Source organism: Gymnoscopelus braueri, assembly GCF_963280865.1.
Source record: "Gymnoscopelus braueri genome assembly, chromosome: 7".
Classification (NCBI taxonomy): domain Eukaryota; kingdom Metazoa; phylum Chordata; class Actinopteri; order Myctophiformes; family Myctophidae; genus Gymnoscopelus; species Gymnoscopelus braueri.
Window position 1 is genome coordinate 9,443,554 of NC_137608.1, and position 12,531 is coordinate 9,456,084.

General features: G+C 40.5%; 1 protein-coding gene across 1 annotated transcript in view; it reads left to right on the forward strand.

Moving 5' to 3' along the window:
• Positions 1-5,953, forward strand: part of LOC308088574 (uncharacterized protein) — a 136,489-nt gene extending 130,536 nt beyond the window's left edge. Inside the window, exon 9 of the mRNA XM_080433077.1 lies at positions 5,936-5,953. The gene's annotated coding sequence lies outside the window, so the exon portion shown is untranslated. The remainder of the gene's footprint in view (positions 1-5,935) is intronic.
• Positions 5,954-12,531: the final 6,578 nt, after the last annotated feature.

The window sequence follows — 12,531 nt, forward strand, 5'->3', positions numbered from 1 at the left end:
TCCCTATACCCGAAAAGGAATGCTGCCCAGGCTACACACACACACGCACACAGAGGGTGCGTTCGGAAATTGCGCACCGGAGCGCACTCGCCTATTAGTTTGTATTGGCCAGTGCGCTCAGTGCTGTATTTCCGAACGCACCCAGAGTAAGTGGGGGCGGGACTGAAGCATGACAGACAGAAGCATGTTTCTCTCATCAGTTCAGTTCAACCAGCAGCTGGCTTATGGAAAGCATTCTTAACCGGATCACAGCCATTCGCTGAAACTGCGGTAACATTATTATTATTATTATAAATAATTATATACACACATACACATATACATATACATTATATATATATATATATATATATATATATATATATATATATATATATATATATATATATATATATATATATATATATATAAATAAACTGCCCACAAAAAGTTCGGAAACTTAACTTTGGTCTATTATTTCTCTCCTTCAAAAATACCAATTTGTATATTATTTTTATTGTTGATTAGTCACCTTTAAAACGAGGTACAGCTTGTAAGGATTGAGCAATCGTAGAATGAACAACACAGCTAAACGTGTAGGTAGCGCCCCCAATAAATGTGCCAAAATCCCCTAATATGCTTCTGTTGATAATCACTCTTGTTTTGAGTGACCTGCCAGTCACTCAGGTGCCAGTCTCAGGTGTGTGACTGGCACCTGAGCATGGGTCCTGCAACTTTGTTTGTGTATGCTCCAAGCAGCAACACTGCCCCATGGAAAGATGCCATGTTTGTCATGCAAACATTGCAATAGGGCAAGTGGAAGCTGGTGTTCCGTTAAACAAAGTGGCAGCATCATTTGGTGTCAGCCCTGGTATCATTTCCAAACGTAAGGATTGTGCAATTGTGGAATGAGCAACACAGCCAAACGTGTGGGTAGCGCCTCCAAAATATTTGCCAAAATTTCCCAATATGCTTCTGTTGGTTATCACTCTCGTTTTGACGTCTTGACCTAGCACTCACCTGCTGAGAGGTGTGTGCTAGTCACAGGTGTGTGACTGGCACCTGAGCTTGCAACTTTGTTGAGTTTGTGTATGCTCCCAGCAGCAAGACTGCCCCCATGGAAAGATGCCACGTTTGCCCCTTCTGGATAAGGTCTGTGCAAGATTATGCATTATTTGGTGTCAGCCCTGGTGCTGGCAGGTGTGTGCCAGTCACAGGTGTGTGACCCGGGGCACCTGACCCTGCTGGCCCCCCTGGGCTGGTTGTTGTCCGGTAGTCAGACGGCTTTGGGATCGTATATTCTCGACGGATCAGCTGAAGCACCTTGTGTCAGTCAGACGGCTTTGGGATTATATATTCTCGACGGATCAGCTGAAGCACTGTGTGTGTGTGTGTGTGTGTGTGTGTGTGTGTGTGAGTGTGAGTGTGTGTGTGGCACATCTCTTTTGGGGGGGGACTTTTCGCCGTCTGAAACATACCAAGTAGCCTAGCCTCTACTCTTGTCATGTGGGGACCCGCTGGGGACCCAGCCCGTGACCCATACCCGGCCAGAGCCCAAGGTTTAACCCCCCGCCCTCTCTCTCTCTCTCTCTCTCTCTCTCTAGGGGCCTCACTTAGGAGCATATTTTTTTAGGGGGGGAGACGGCTGAGATAATCCCGATCACAGCTTTCTTTCTCTCTCTGTCAAAACTCTGCGGTTCACCTCTTCAGCCATGCCACTGTTGTCGCCGCCATCTGGGCGGCCGGCTTCTGTCGCCCTCCTGTCAGCGTTCTTCGCCCTGTTCTTCGCCTCCAGCGTCACCCACGCGCTGTCGTGCTTGCCCTGCGACCAGTCCACGTGCGAGGAGCTGCCAGTAGGCGCGTGCAAGGGCTCCACGGTGCCCGGGGTGTGCGGCTGCTGCGAGAGAGAGAGAGAGAAAACAATCCACGCTGACTCACACACTCAGTCACTCAATCAAGCCTCTGTATTACTACAGTGGTTTTCAACCATTTTCATGCCAAGGACCCCTAAATTGATATACATTTGGTCGCAGAACCCCATCTGAAAATGTGTTGTGCCAGGGACCCCCTGCAGAAGCAAAGATTTGAGTAAAAAATGTTCGCTTTAACAAACATATATATTCAAAGATATGCACACATTTTCAAGAAAAGAAAAAAACAGATGTACAAGCTCATAGCGTGATATGAGCTTGTAGATCTGCTATTAATAGCCAAAGCTATGAGGTCAAAATGATATTGACAGCTGATTTAGCTGGGGACCCCCTGGTACCCCCCAAGGACCACTGGTTGAAAACCACTATTACTACACTCACTGTACTTGAAGATCTGCATAGATTTATACAGTATTTTACCTCATTTCATTCCCAATGAACATGCCTCACCATCACAACCTGTCAAACCTTAACCCATTAATGGCAACATTGTCTAGTCTAGTGAGTAAACTACATTGTTAAAATGTTCTTGTGTTCTGTGCAGCAGAAGGTGCCGTGCAGGTAATTTGTCCAAATGTTGTTATTCAGGTTATCTGTTGCTCCAGTGATCCGATATCTTCTTTCACTCTCCAGATCTGAATGTTAACAAAGGTGATTCTGCCAGTACTATATAAGAAAACTATTCCTGCTACTTCTTTTTCGCTATACTGTAAACTATATTCTTATCACTGTCACTTGTGTTACCTGCTATTGGTTTATGTAGCACGATGGATCTTCTTTCAAATTCAAAGGGTATAACAACAAAAAATGGCTTTATATTTTGGTAGAATATGTTTTTTTCATATTTGTTTGCTAACAGTGTGATTTTCGAGACCTGTTTTCACAATGCAGAGAGAAATGATAGTCTGCGTTCTCCACTCAGAGCACAATGGAGCAACTAATAATGATGGCTGACAATAATATTGTCATGATATTATCGGGATTTATGACCAGGGAGCAAAAGAACCCAAGGTTCTACCCACATCATCAACAATATCACACCTGTCTGTATTCTAATTCTGGGATATTTTACCTGTAGGTCACGTCATTGGTCTGAGGATGGGGCTCTCCTCAGAGACGTCTTTAACCGATGAAGACATCAAGAATATTGTGTTGCCGCAGGTACAGAGAGAGAGAGAGAGAGAGAGAGAGCGAGAGAGAGAGAGAGAGAGAGAGAGAGAGAGAGAGAGCTCTATGCGAAACACACAAGTGAATGAAATCATTGATGATTATTCAAAGGGGCTTGCTGACGTAATCACTCATTAGTTTTGTTTGACAGGAAGGGATTGAGATTGGATTTTGGGGAACTTTTGACGTAAAAATGTTGTCGCAAATCCAATGTGACCATGGATATGCTCTAGGAGTGTGAAAATGTCATCATTTCATGTTGTCTTTAACCTCTTTACAAATGTGCATTTTCTCAGCACGTCTTACAAGCTATTTGACAGGAGAGTAATGGTACTATAATGATTATCGGACTGAAAGGTAACCTGGGCATTAACTTACTGAACACACAGAGACATGATTTATAAGTCAAACTATGTATCAGTCAAACTATTTATCAGTCAAACTATTGATCAGTCAAACTATTTCTCCAGCTTGACTTGAACTATGCCATCTAAACCAGTTAAAACAAAAGAGAACATAGCACATAACAAGAGGGCATAGCAGTGGCGGCCATTTTCTGGTTCCACTCCAAAATAGTTATAAAAATTATTTTAAGCCCAGAATGAAGCCATCCAGGGTCCTGGTGAATCATGACCACAAAACGTTTGATTCTGTGAAAAAACTTTTTTGAAGAGGGCAAAACAAAGGGTATTTATTAAATATAGTATATCATATAATTAAAGGTAGGGTAAGTGATTTTCTTTGGTTAAAATAAGTGTTAAATAGCTCTATATTCTGATAGTACTCATTGCTATAGAGTGTTTGTAAAAGGAGTCTCCTTGTCTCTCCAGCTCTTTATAAAACAGAAAATACATTTTCGATTCAGTTTCAGTTTCATTTCCAATTTTATCCAATCAGGATAGAGAACTCAATCAGGATATAGATTAAACAAGTGAAATTGGAAGTGATGACACTAAGAAATGAGCAAGCAAAATTGGAACTGGAACACTATAAAATGAAGCTTAAACATGGGTACTTTCTCCTGATTGGCTGAGATTTTGACACCCACCGGAAAATGTATTTTCTGTTTATTAAAGAGCTGGAGAGACGGGGAGACTCATGTTACTGAACAAACACTCTATAGCAATATAATAATAATATATAATAATAATAATAATCTTTATTTATAGGGCACCTTTCAGACATAAATGCAGTTCAAAGTGCTTTACAGTCAGGTTAAAAAACACAAGTTAAACAAAACAAAAAGTTAAAAACTAGACAAGAGAAAAAAATACAAAACAGTGAAAAAGTGTGTGTGGGGTGGGGGGACAGATTAAAAGGAGATCAGTTAAAAGCAAGATCATATAAATGGGTTTTTAGCTGCCTCTTAAAACCGTCAACCGAGGTTGCCTGTCTGATATGCAGGGGGAGTAGGTTCCAAATCTTTGGTGCATAGCTACCAAAGGCAGCCTCCCCATGTCTCTTGCCATTTGTTGACAGCTCCGTCAACAGTCCAGCACCGAGTGACCTGAGGGGGCGCCCTGGGACATACTTCTCTAGGCAATCCGACAGATATCAAGGTGCTAGGCCATTCAAGGCTTTAAAAACAAGTAAAAGAACTTTAAAATCTATTCTAAACTTCACAGGGATCCAGTGCAATGACGCAAGTACAGGCGTAATGTGGTCCCTTTTCCTGGTGTTCGTTAGGATTCTGGCTGCTGCATTTTGAATAAGTTGCAGCCGCTCAGTAGTTTTCTTGGGTAAGCCTGTATAAAGTGCATTACAGTAATCTAATCTTGATAAAACAAAGGCATGGGTAAGTTTCTTAGCGTCCTCTAAGGAGAGGAAGGGTCTAACTCTTGCAATGTTTCTCAGGTGGTAAAAAGCTATTTTTGTGACATTGCTTATGTGTTTTCCAAAATTGAGGTCGGAGTCGAGGATAACACCCAGGTTTTTCACAGTTGGTTTTACCTGTGCGGACAGATTTCCGAGTATATTCATGACTACAAGCTTTTGAGCATCTGTGCCAATGATGAGAATTTCCGTTTTATCTTGATTTAATTTCAGGGAATTGCTATTCATCCACTGCTCAATGCTGGAGAGGCAGTTGAGCAGGGGATGAAGTGAGTCACTGTTGTTTGGGTCTACGGATAGATACAGCTGGGTATCATCGGCATAGCTGTGGAAGTGGACACCATGACTACGTATAATTTCTCCAAGTGGGAGCATGTAAAGGGAGAATAACAGTGGACCGAGGATCGAGCCCTGGGGGACACCAAATAGGGAACTTCGCTTCTCTGAGACATAGTCTCCAAGACTCACAGAATAGTTCCGGCCTGTGAGGTAGGTGCGGAACCAGTTCAGTGTGGGTCCTGAGAGGCCAATCCGGGTTTCAAGTCTGTTCAGGAGTATTCCGTGGTCGATGGTGTCGAAAGCGGCACTCAAGTCGAGGAGGACAAGGACAGAAGCTTTCTTCAGGTCTGTGCTCAGTCTGATGTCATTCATGACTTTAATAAGTGCTGTCTCTGTGCTATGTCCGCCTCTGAAACCGGACTGAAACTTTTCGTACATGTCATTTGATGTTCTGATTACTATCAGAATATAGTGCTTTAACCTTTTAACAAAATACTTTTTGTTTTAACCCAAAAATATAACTTACCCTACCTTTAAATATAAAATAAAATAAAATAACAGAAAAAATGTTTTATGATCATGATTCACCAGGACCCTGGATGGCTTGATTCTAGGCTTATATTTTTGGAAATGTCAATGGGAAAAACGCATTGACTATTTTGGAGTGGAACCAGAAAATGGCCGCATCTGCTATTCCCTATAGCCGTTATCACTTATCAAAAACATTTTATTTTTTTCACTTCCAGATTAAAGAAGAACTGGTCAAACTGGGGCTGCCAGCAGACATCGTACTAAAGCTGACAAAAATGTTAAAGACAAGGAGTGACAACTACAGCACCCCCTTCTGGTCATCTCTATTTGGTCTGCCTCTGTAACTTTAAGCATAAATGGAGCTTGGCGATTCATTTTTATTTCTCAATTTGTGTTTCACTGTAGATATACAATGTTAAATTGACTAATTCAATAAAGGCCTACTATAGAGCACCGAAGTCCTGACGTCACTCGTTCATCCCCAGGTTTGCGGAAGTAATTTCTCTATGGAGAATAACATTGGGTCATCTTAGAATCGTCTCATATAAGAATTGTGGTCCAAAAATAAACACCGCGTGTCGGCGTTATTGTCAGGGAGGAGGTTCTGTATCGTTTATGATAGTCAGTCACTTATATTTGATACAGTCTGTTTCTGGCGAAAATGTAACTAATTCGGCGGAAGTAACATTAGCGTTTTCTCACCGTCAGTTGATGCTTCATATCCATAAGAGTCAACCCGCCGGGGTCATGTGTTTATTTTTGGAACACAGTTCTTATTTGACGCGATATTCAATACGTCTATGGGATTCAGAACGGGGGTGGAAAACTGCAAACCAGGTAGACAAACAAAGGATGTGTAAATGACGTCAGACTTCGGCGGTCTATTGTCACACACAAAGGAAAACTGTAGAAAAAAAGTTAGACCGGTTCAGATTTTATATATAGAGCACCGAAGTCCTGACGTCACTCGTTCATCCCCAGGTTTGCGGAAGTAATTTCTCTATGGAGAATAACATTGGGTCATCTTAGAATCGTCTCATATAAGAATTGTGGTCCAAAAATAAACACCGCGTGTCGGCGTTATTGTCAGGGAGGAGGTTCTGTATAGTTTATGATAGTCAGTCACTTATATTTGATACAGTCTGTTTCTGGCGAAAATGTAACTAATTTGGCGGAAGTAACATTAGCGTTTTCTCACCGTCAGTTGATGCTTCATATCCATAAGAGTCAACCCGCCGTGGTCATTTTTTTATTTTTGGAACACAGTTCTTATTTGACGCGATATTAAATACGTCTATGGGATTCAGAACGGGGGTGGAAAACTGCGAACCAGGTAGACAAACAAAGGATGTGTAAATGACGTCAGACTTCGGCGGTCTATTGTCACACACAAAGGAAAACTGTAGAAAAAAAGTTAGACCGGTTCAGATTTTATATATAGAGCACCGAAGTCCTGACGTCACTCGTTCATCCCCAGGTTTGCGGAAGTAATTTCTCTATGGAGAATAACATTGGGTCATCTTAGAATCGTCTCATATAAGAATTGTGGTCCAAAAATAAACACCGCGTGTCGGCGTTATTGTCAGGGAGGAGGTTCTGTATAGTTTATGATAGTCAGTCACTTATATTTGATACAGTCTGTTTCTGGCGAAAATGTAACTAATTTGGCGGAAGTAACATTAGCGTTTTCTCACCGTCAGTTGATGCTTCATATCCATAAGAGTCAACCCGCCGTGGTCATTTGTTTATTTTTGGAACACAGTTCTTATTTGACGCGATATTAAATACGTCTATGGGATTCAGAACGGGGGTGGAAAACTGCGAACCAGGTAGACAAACAAAGGATGTGTAAATGACGTCAGACTTCGGCGGTCTATTATGTTTAATGTACCGGTGAATTGATTGGACTTTGTCATCAAACCTTTTTCAAAATGTTATTCTTAAAGCAAACAAAAACAAGTTCATTTTCTGTTTCAACATTATTATTATTATTATTATTATTGTTGTTCATATTTAGGGTTGCTAAACGTTTAATTTTGTATAATTCCATGAAAGAATGGAAATTTAAAAAAAGAAATGAAGAGTTTTGTCAGTGGATCAACATATTGAAAGTGGGAATATACCCATGTTCCCTGGGTCCACCCTAACTGTGCTTCATCAAAACCCATTAGGGTTTAATGCCTGAATATGCAGTAGTGTTCTGTACTGTTGGCCACCAGATGGCAAGCTTTACTTCTTCATTCTTCATGCAGTGTTGTTATCTCATCTGAGCACATCAAAACGAATTCCAAATCAACTGTAAGTTGGTTTGGGCAAATAAATGATTCAATATTGAATGTTATACAAATATCTTTCATGTACAAGGCTGTTAATCTCTCTCAATTGCTCTACCATCTGATCTCTAACTGCCAACGCTTAAACCTACACTATTGTATATTACTATCTAATATATTACTACTAACTAGCAGAGAATCAAATGTAAATTAGCCTGCTTATAAGCTAGCCTACCCATTCCTAGTGGTATCAGAAGGTGACCAGATGTTCACACACAGGTTTTCAGTTAAAAAAAGTTCAAGCAGCAATAAACATTTATAGTAATTATCACCGTTTGCGAAATGTGGGCGGGCGTAGACTAAAAGACCTGTCCAGGTGCACACAAATTTTGTTTTTCAGTTTACTTTTTTCAAGCGTATGTTTTCTAAAGAAATCTGAAGTTAAATAATCCATCTGTAAACCGTTATAATCATTAACAGGCAGGACTAAGTAGAATAAGTAGAAAACATATAAATCTTGATTTGGTACAAATAAAGAATTGTAATAAAACTTTTATTCCAAATTACTTTAAGACCCAACTGGCCTGTGCTCAACTCACTCACTGGTTCAGAAAGGCCTTAAATACCAGTGTCACTTATAATGTGTTACTCATAACTTCATCTCTGCCTCCCTCTAGGGGCTACACATCTATCAATCATTCATTTATCTATATATTCTTCTCAGTCCGTCCGTCCGTCCGTCTGTCCATCCAGGGAAATAGATCACCCAGTAATTCATTTATAAGATATTTTCAGTTTTGTTTCCAGTTGATGGAGGCCGAGCAATAGTAATAAGAATAATACACAAGTACATTACCCAGTTCCATGCTAGTTAATTAATAAATAGCAGTCAGTCAACTGTAAACTTGGTCATCCTGAAGCTACATGATATCAAACCCTTTTTTGTTATTGGTTTGGAGGGCTTGAAACAGACTTGTTTAATCTTCCCTTCAGTTAGTTCACAATTACACCAACCGAGGGCATTTCTGCTTTATTGTTTAGCTGCCAATGTGCATTATGCATACAATCCAGTGTTTCTAAATCAGTGGGCCGAGTACAGTACCTCAAAGTGGGTTATGAGATCACATATGGCATCTCTGTTGATGACACGGTCATCAACTGAGAACAACTGTAGTTTACAAATAATAGTACTGTAATATTATTTAAAATATGGTGGTTCTGAGGTGATGCAAAAATCAGTTTGCAATGCAGCATGTTGTTGTGTTTGGGGGAAAATCAATGTCTCAGTCTCATTGTCTTAACTGTGTTTTTGGAGAACCCAATTTATAGAAATATAACATCTTCAAGGTGGCGTCGGACATCATTTAGTATGTACAAGTATATTCCTTGCCACCCCAGGTCACATTTACATATAGCATGTGCAGCATTTCTCAAACGAAGAACAAGTGATCAAGCACAGAGACAATGTCTTACTGACACTTATTGACCTAAGACCGGGAACGCATCTGTGTTTCATTTCAAGATTTCTTTAGCTATTTAAAAATAGCAGATCTACAAGCTCATAGCGCGGCACCGAGTGCAGCGCTATGAACTTGTAGATCTGCTTCTTTTTTTTTTTCATCCTGAAAATGTGTGAAAATATTTGAATGCATTATTTTAAAGGGAACATTTTTGACTCAAATCTTTGCCTCTGGGGGTCCCTGGCAAAATACATATAATATTGGGCATTGACATGAAAAACTTGGAGAACCACTGATATAGAAACATAAGTTTTTCAAAAAACTGTAGGATTTAGAAGACATTTTGTAGAATCACCAGAAGCAAAGATTTGAGTTAAACATTTTCGCTTTAAAGATATATATATATTCAAAGATTTGCACAAATGTTCAGGATTTCTTTTAAATAGCAGATCTACAAGCTCATAGCGCGGCACTCGTGCCACGCTAGTATGAGCTTGTAGATCTGCTATTTTTGAATAGCCAAAGTATAAAATAATGGTTATAGCTCAAATCTAAAATGACACACGGACTTAATGGGTTAAGGCCATGTCCACATTTAGTGCTCTATCATTGGCCGGAAACAAGAGCCCTTTGCTGTTAGGTATCTCAGGTGTTCCCCCTTACCGCAATGGTTTGTGGCTAGGGTGTTCTGTCCTTCAACAGAAATTTCCTCATACCAGCTGCAGGCTATATTACAAAAAACGTCTGTGTTGGGGCTACAACACAGACAACACAGCTACATTCACTCACTACACTCACTCACCAAATCATGTGTCTCTTTTCAACACTATTCCTGTTGCTGTTGCTCTGTGGAGCTCAGGCGACCCACTTTTATGGAACGGTCATAACCTTTGACCCAGAGGACCCAAACCCAGATGGATTTGTCTCGGTAGGTACAGGGTGTCTTTTTCAACTAACTTTAATATCTACTATATTAATATTGATCTAATTTGCAATTCTCCATACTAAATCCCTTCTGTAATTAATGTTTTCATTATTTCACACTACTGTAAATGTGTTTATTTTGTGACTTCATTGTACAAACTAGAAAAAAAGTGCTCCTCGGAGCACAGTTCTCCGCCAGGTCATGTAGGTTATTGTGGCCGAATGGTGGCGCTATAATAGGCCAATGTGAAAAGGGTGCCATTTCTTCTTAGGCCTTTCACGGCAATCGCACGCTGCGTTCATGATTTGAGGCATTTTGTTCAAAACAGACCTATCCTGTAAACTTTAGAAGCCAATGTTAGCCAATTAGGATGGAATATGAAATATTGAACACATCCGTCTTGATCACATAACTGGAGATACTGTGTACCGATTTGCAGGATTTTTTGACAGAATCTGAAGGTGTAATAGCAAAAGAATTGTTTGATGTGCCGGTGAGGTAAGAAAACCTAGGGGAATACCTCACCGTTTTACATTACGTACAAATGAATTGTTTGATATAAAATAAGATAAAAAGAAACAATCAAAAAACTAAAAATATAAAAACATGTGATAAAGAAAATAGGACAAACAATAAATATAAAGTACATACTGAGCAGAAAAGACAAAGCAAAAAAATAGAAATTAAGATAATTAGAAAATCTATGCGTGACAATATGGATGCCTATCATCTAGTTACCCATTCAGGTATTCAATGTACGTATTAGGCTTCTTTTGTAGGTAGGTAGGGAGGATATGGTAGCTACTAAGATGGAATTGGGCATTCCATAGTGAAACACCATTATATTTTATGGCGAACTGCCCCCTGGTGGTGGTACATAGTGGGACATGTAGTTGATTTGCTTGCCTGGGTGGATAAGAATGAAAGGTGGAATTTGGCTGGAAGTACTGTTTTACAGAAGTCAGCTTCCTGTTGGTGCTCTAAAAGGCAGATGTAAAAAAAAAGCAGTGCAAAGGTTTTTCCTTGGCCTCTAGGGAGTGTGTGTGCAAAGTTTCACGCAGATCGGTGCAGGTGAAAATGCGAATTGGCCTGTTATAGCGCCACCATGAGGCTGATTTGAAAAGTTTCAAGTGGCATTTCCTCAGCCTAGTGGGAAAATTGCATGCTATTTTGTAATTCATTGGTTTCCAACCTTTTCTGGATCAGAGGCCACGTGAAAATCTTAATTCTTTCACTGCCATGAATGAATTCATAATTTTTTCTGTCTACTGTACCCTTGCCAGCAAAAATCGTCTCGTTGCACGCACGGGGATCCGGTAGCGTCGGGGGAAAAATAATAGCCGGCCGCGATCCTCCATTCCAGACCTTTGGCCGTTTGAATGTTTTTTTAAAAACACTTTAAAACAACAGAAATCCGAGAAAAATGTACTTTTGGAAACCCTTTAACATGGAAGCAGGCAATCTTTTTTGTTGTTGTGATCAAGTGATTTCTGGGTGTACTCTTCTTCGGTGGTTACAAATGTCCGATAGACATTCGGGGGCGGCTGTGCAAGAAAGCCCGCCAGCGACGCCTGGTGGCCTGGCATCGTATTACCCACTGACAAGCCTATTTAGTCAGTAGCGTGCTGACACACGCAGGTCAGCATGTCAGACACAGCAAGCTCTGTGTGTTTCTGATCACTTGTTCCTTAATATCTTGATTTGTGCGTTCATGAAACTATGTAAGTAGCCTACAGTATTTAGGTCAAAAGTGTTGTTTAGTAAGTTATACTATACACAAATCCACGGAGCGCTGCCCTGCGCGCAGCCATTGCTGCGGTGTCAACACTCCGCGGACTCGACACCGCAGCAATGGCCGCCTACAGGCAGCTACAGGCAGCGCGTCTGTGGATTTGTCTATATCTGACACCTTGTATATCACTTTATGTGACTTGGTGCTTGGATCATTCACAGGCTGCAGAACAGCGCCCCGCCCCCACAGGTTGGGAATAGCTGATCTGACATTCTCTCTTCTTCTCAGTGTTTTACTGAATGAGGGAAACTTCCTAAATGTATTACTTATGTGTCCTAACAACTTACTGTAAACAGATAGAACAGTGGAGTGTTCATCATGTAATATATAAAGTTTATGTCATCATGGTAATTATTATTAT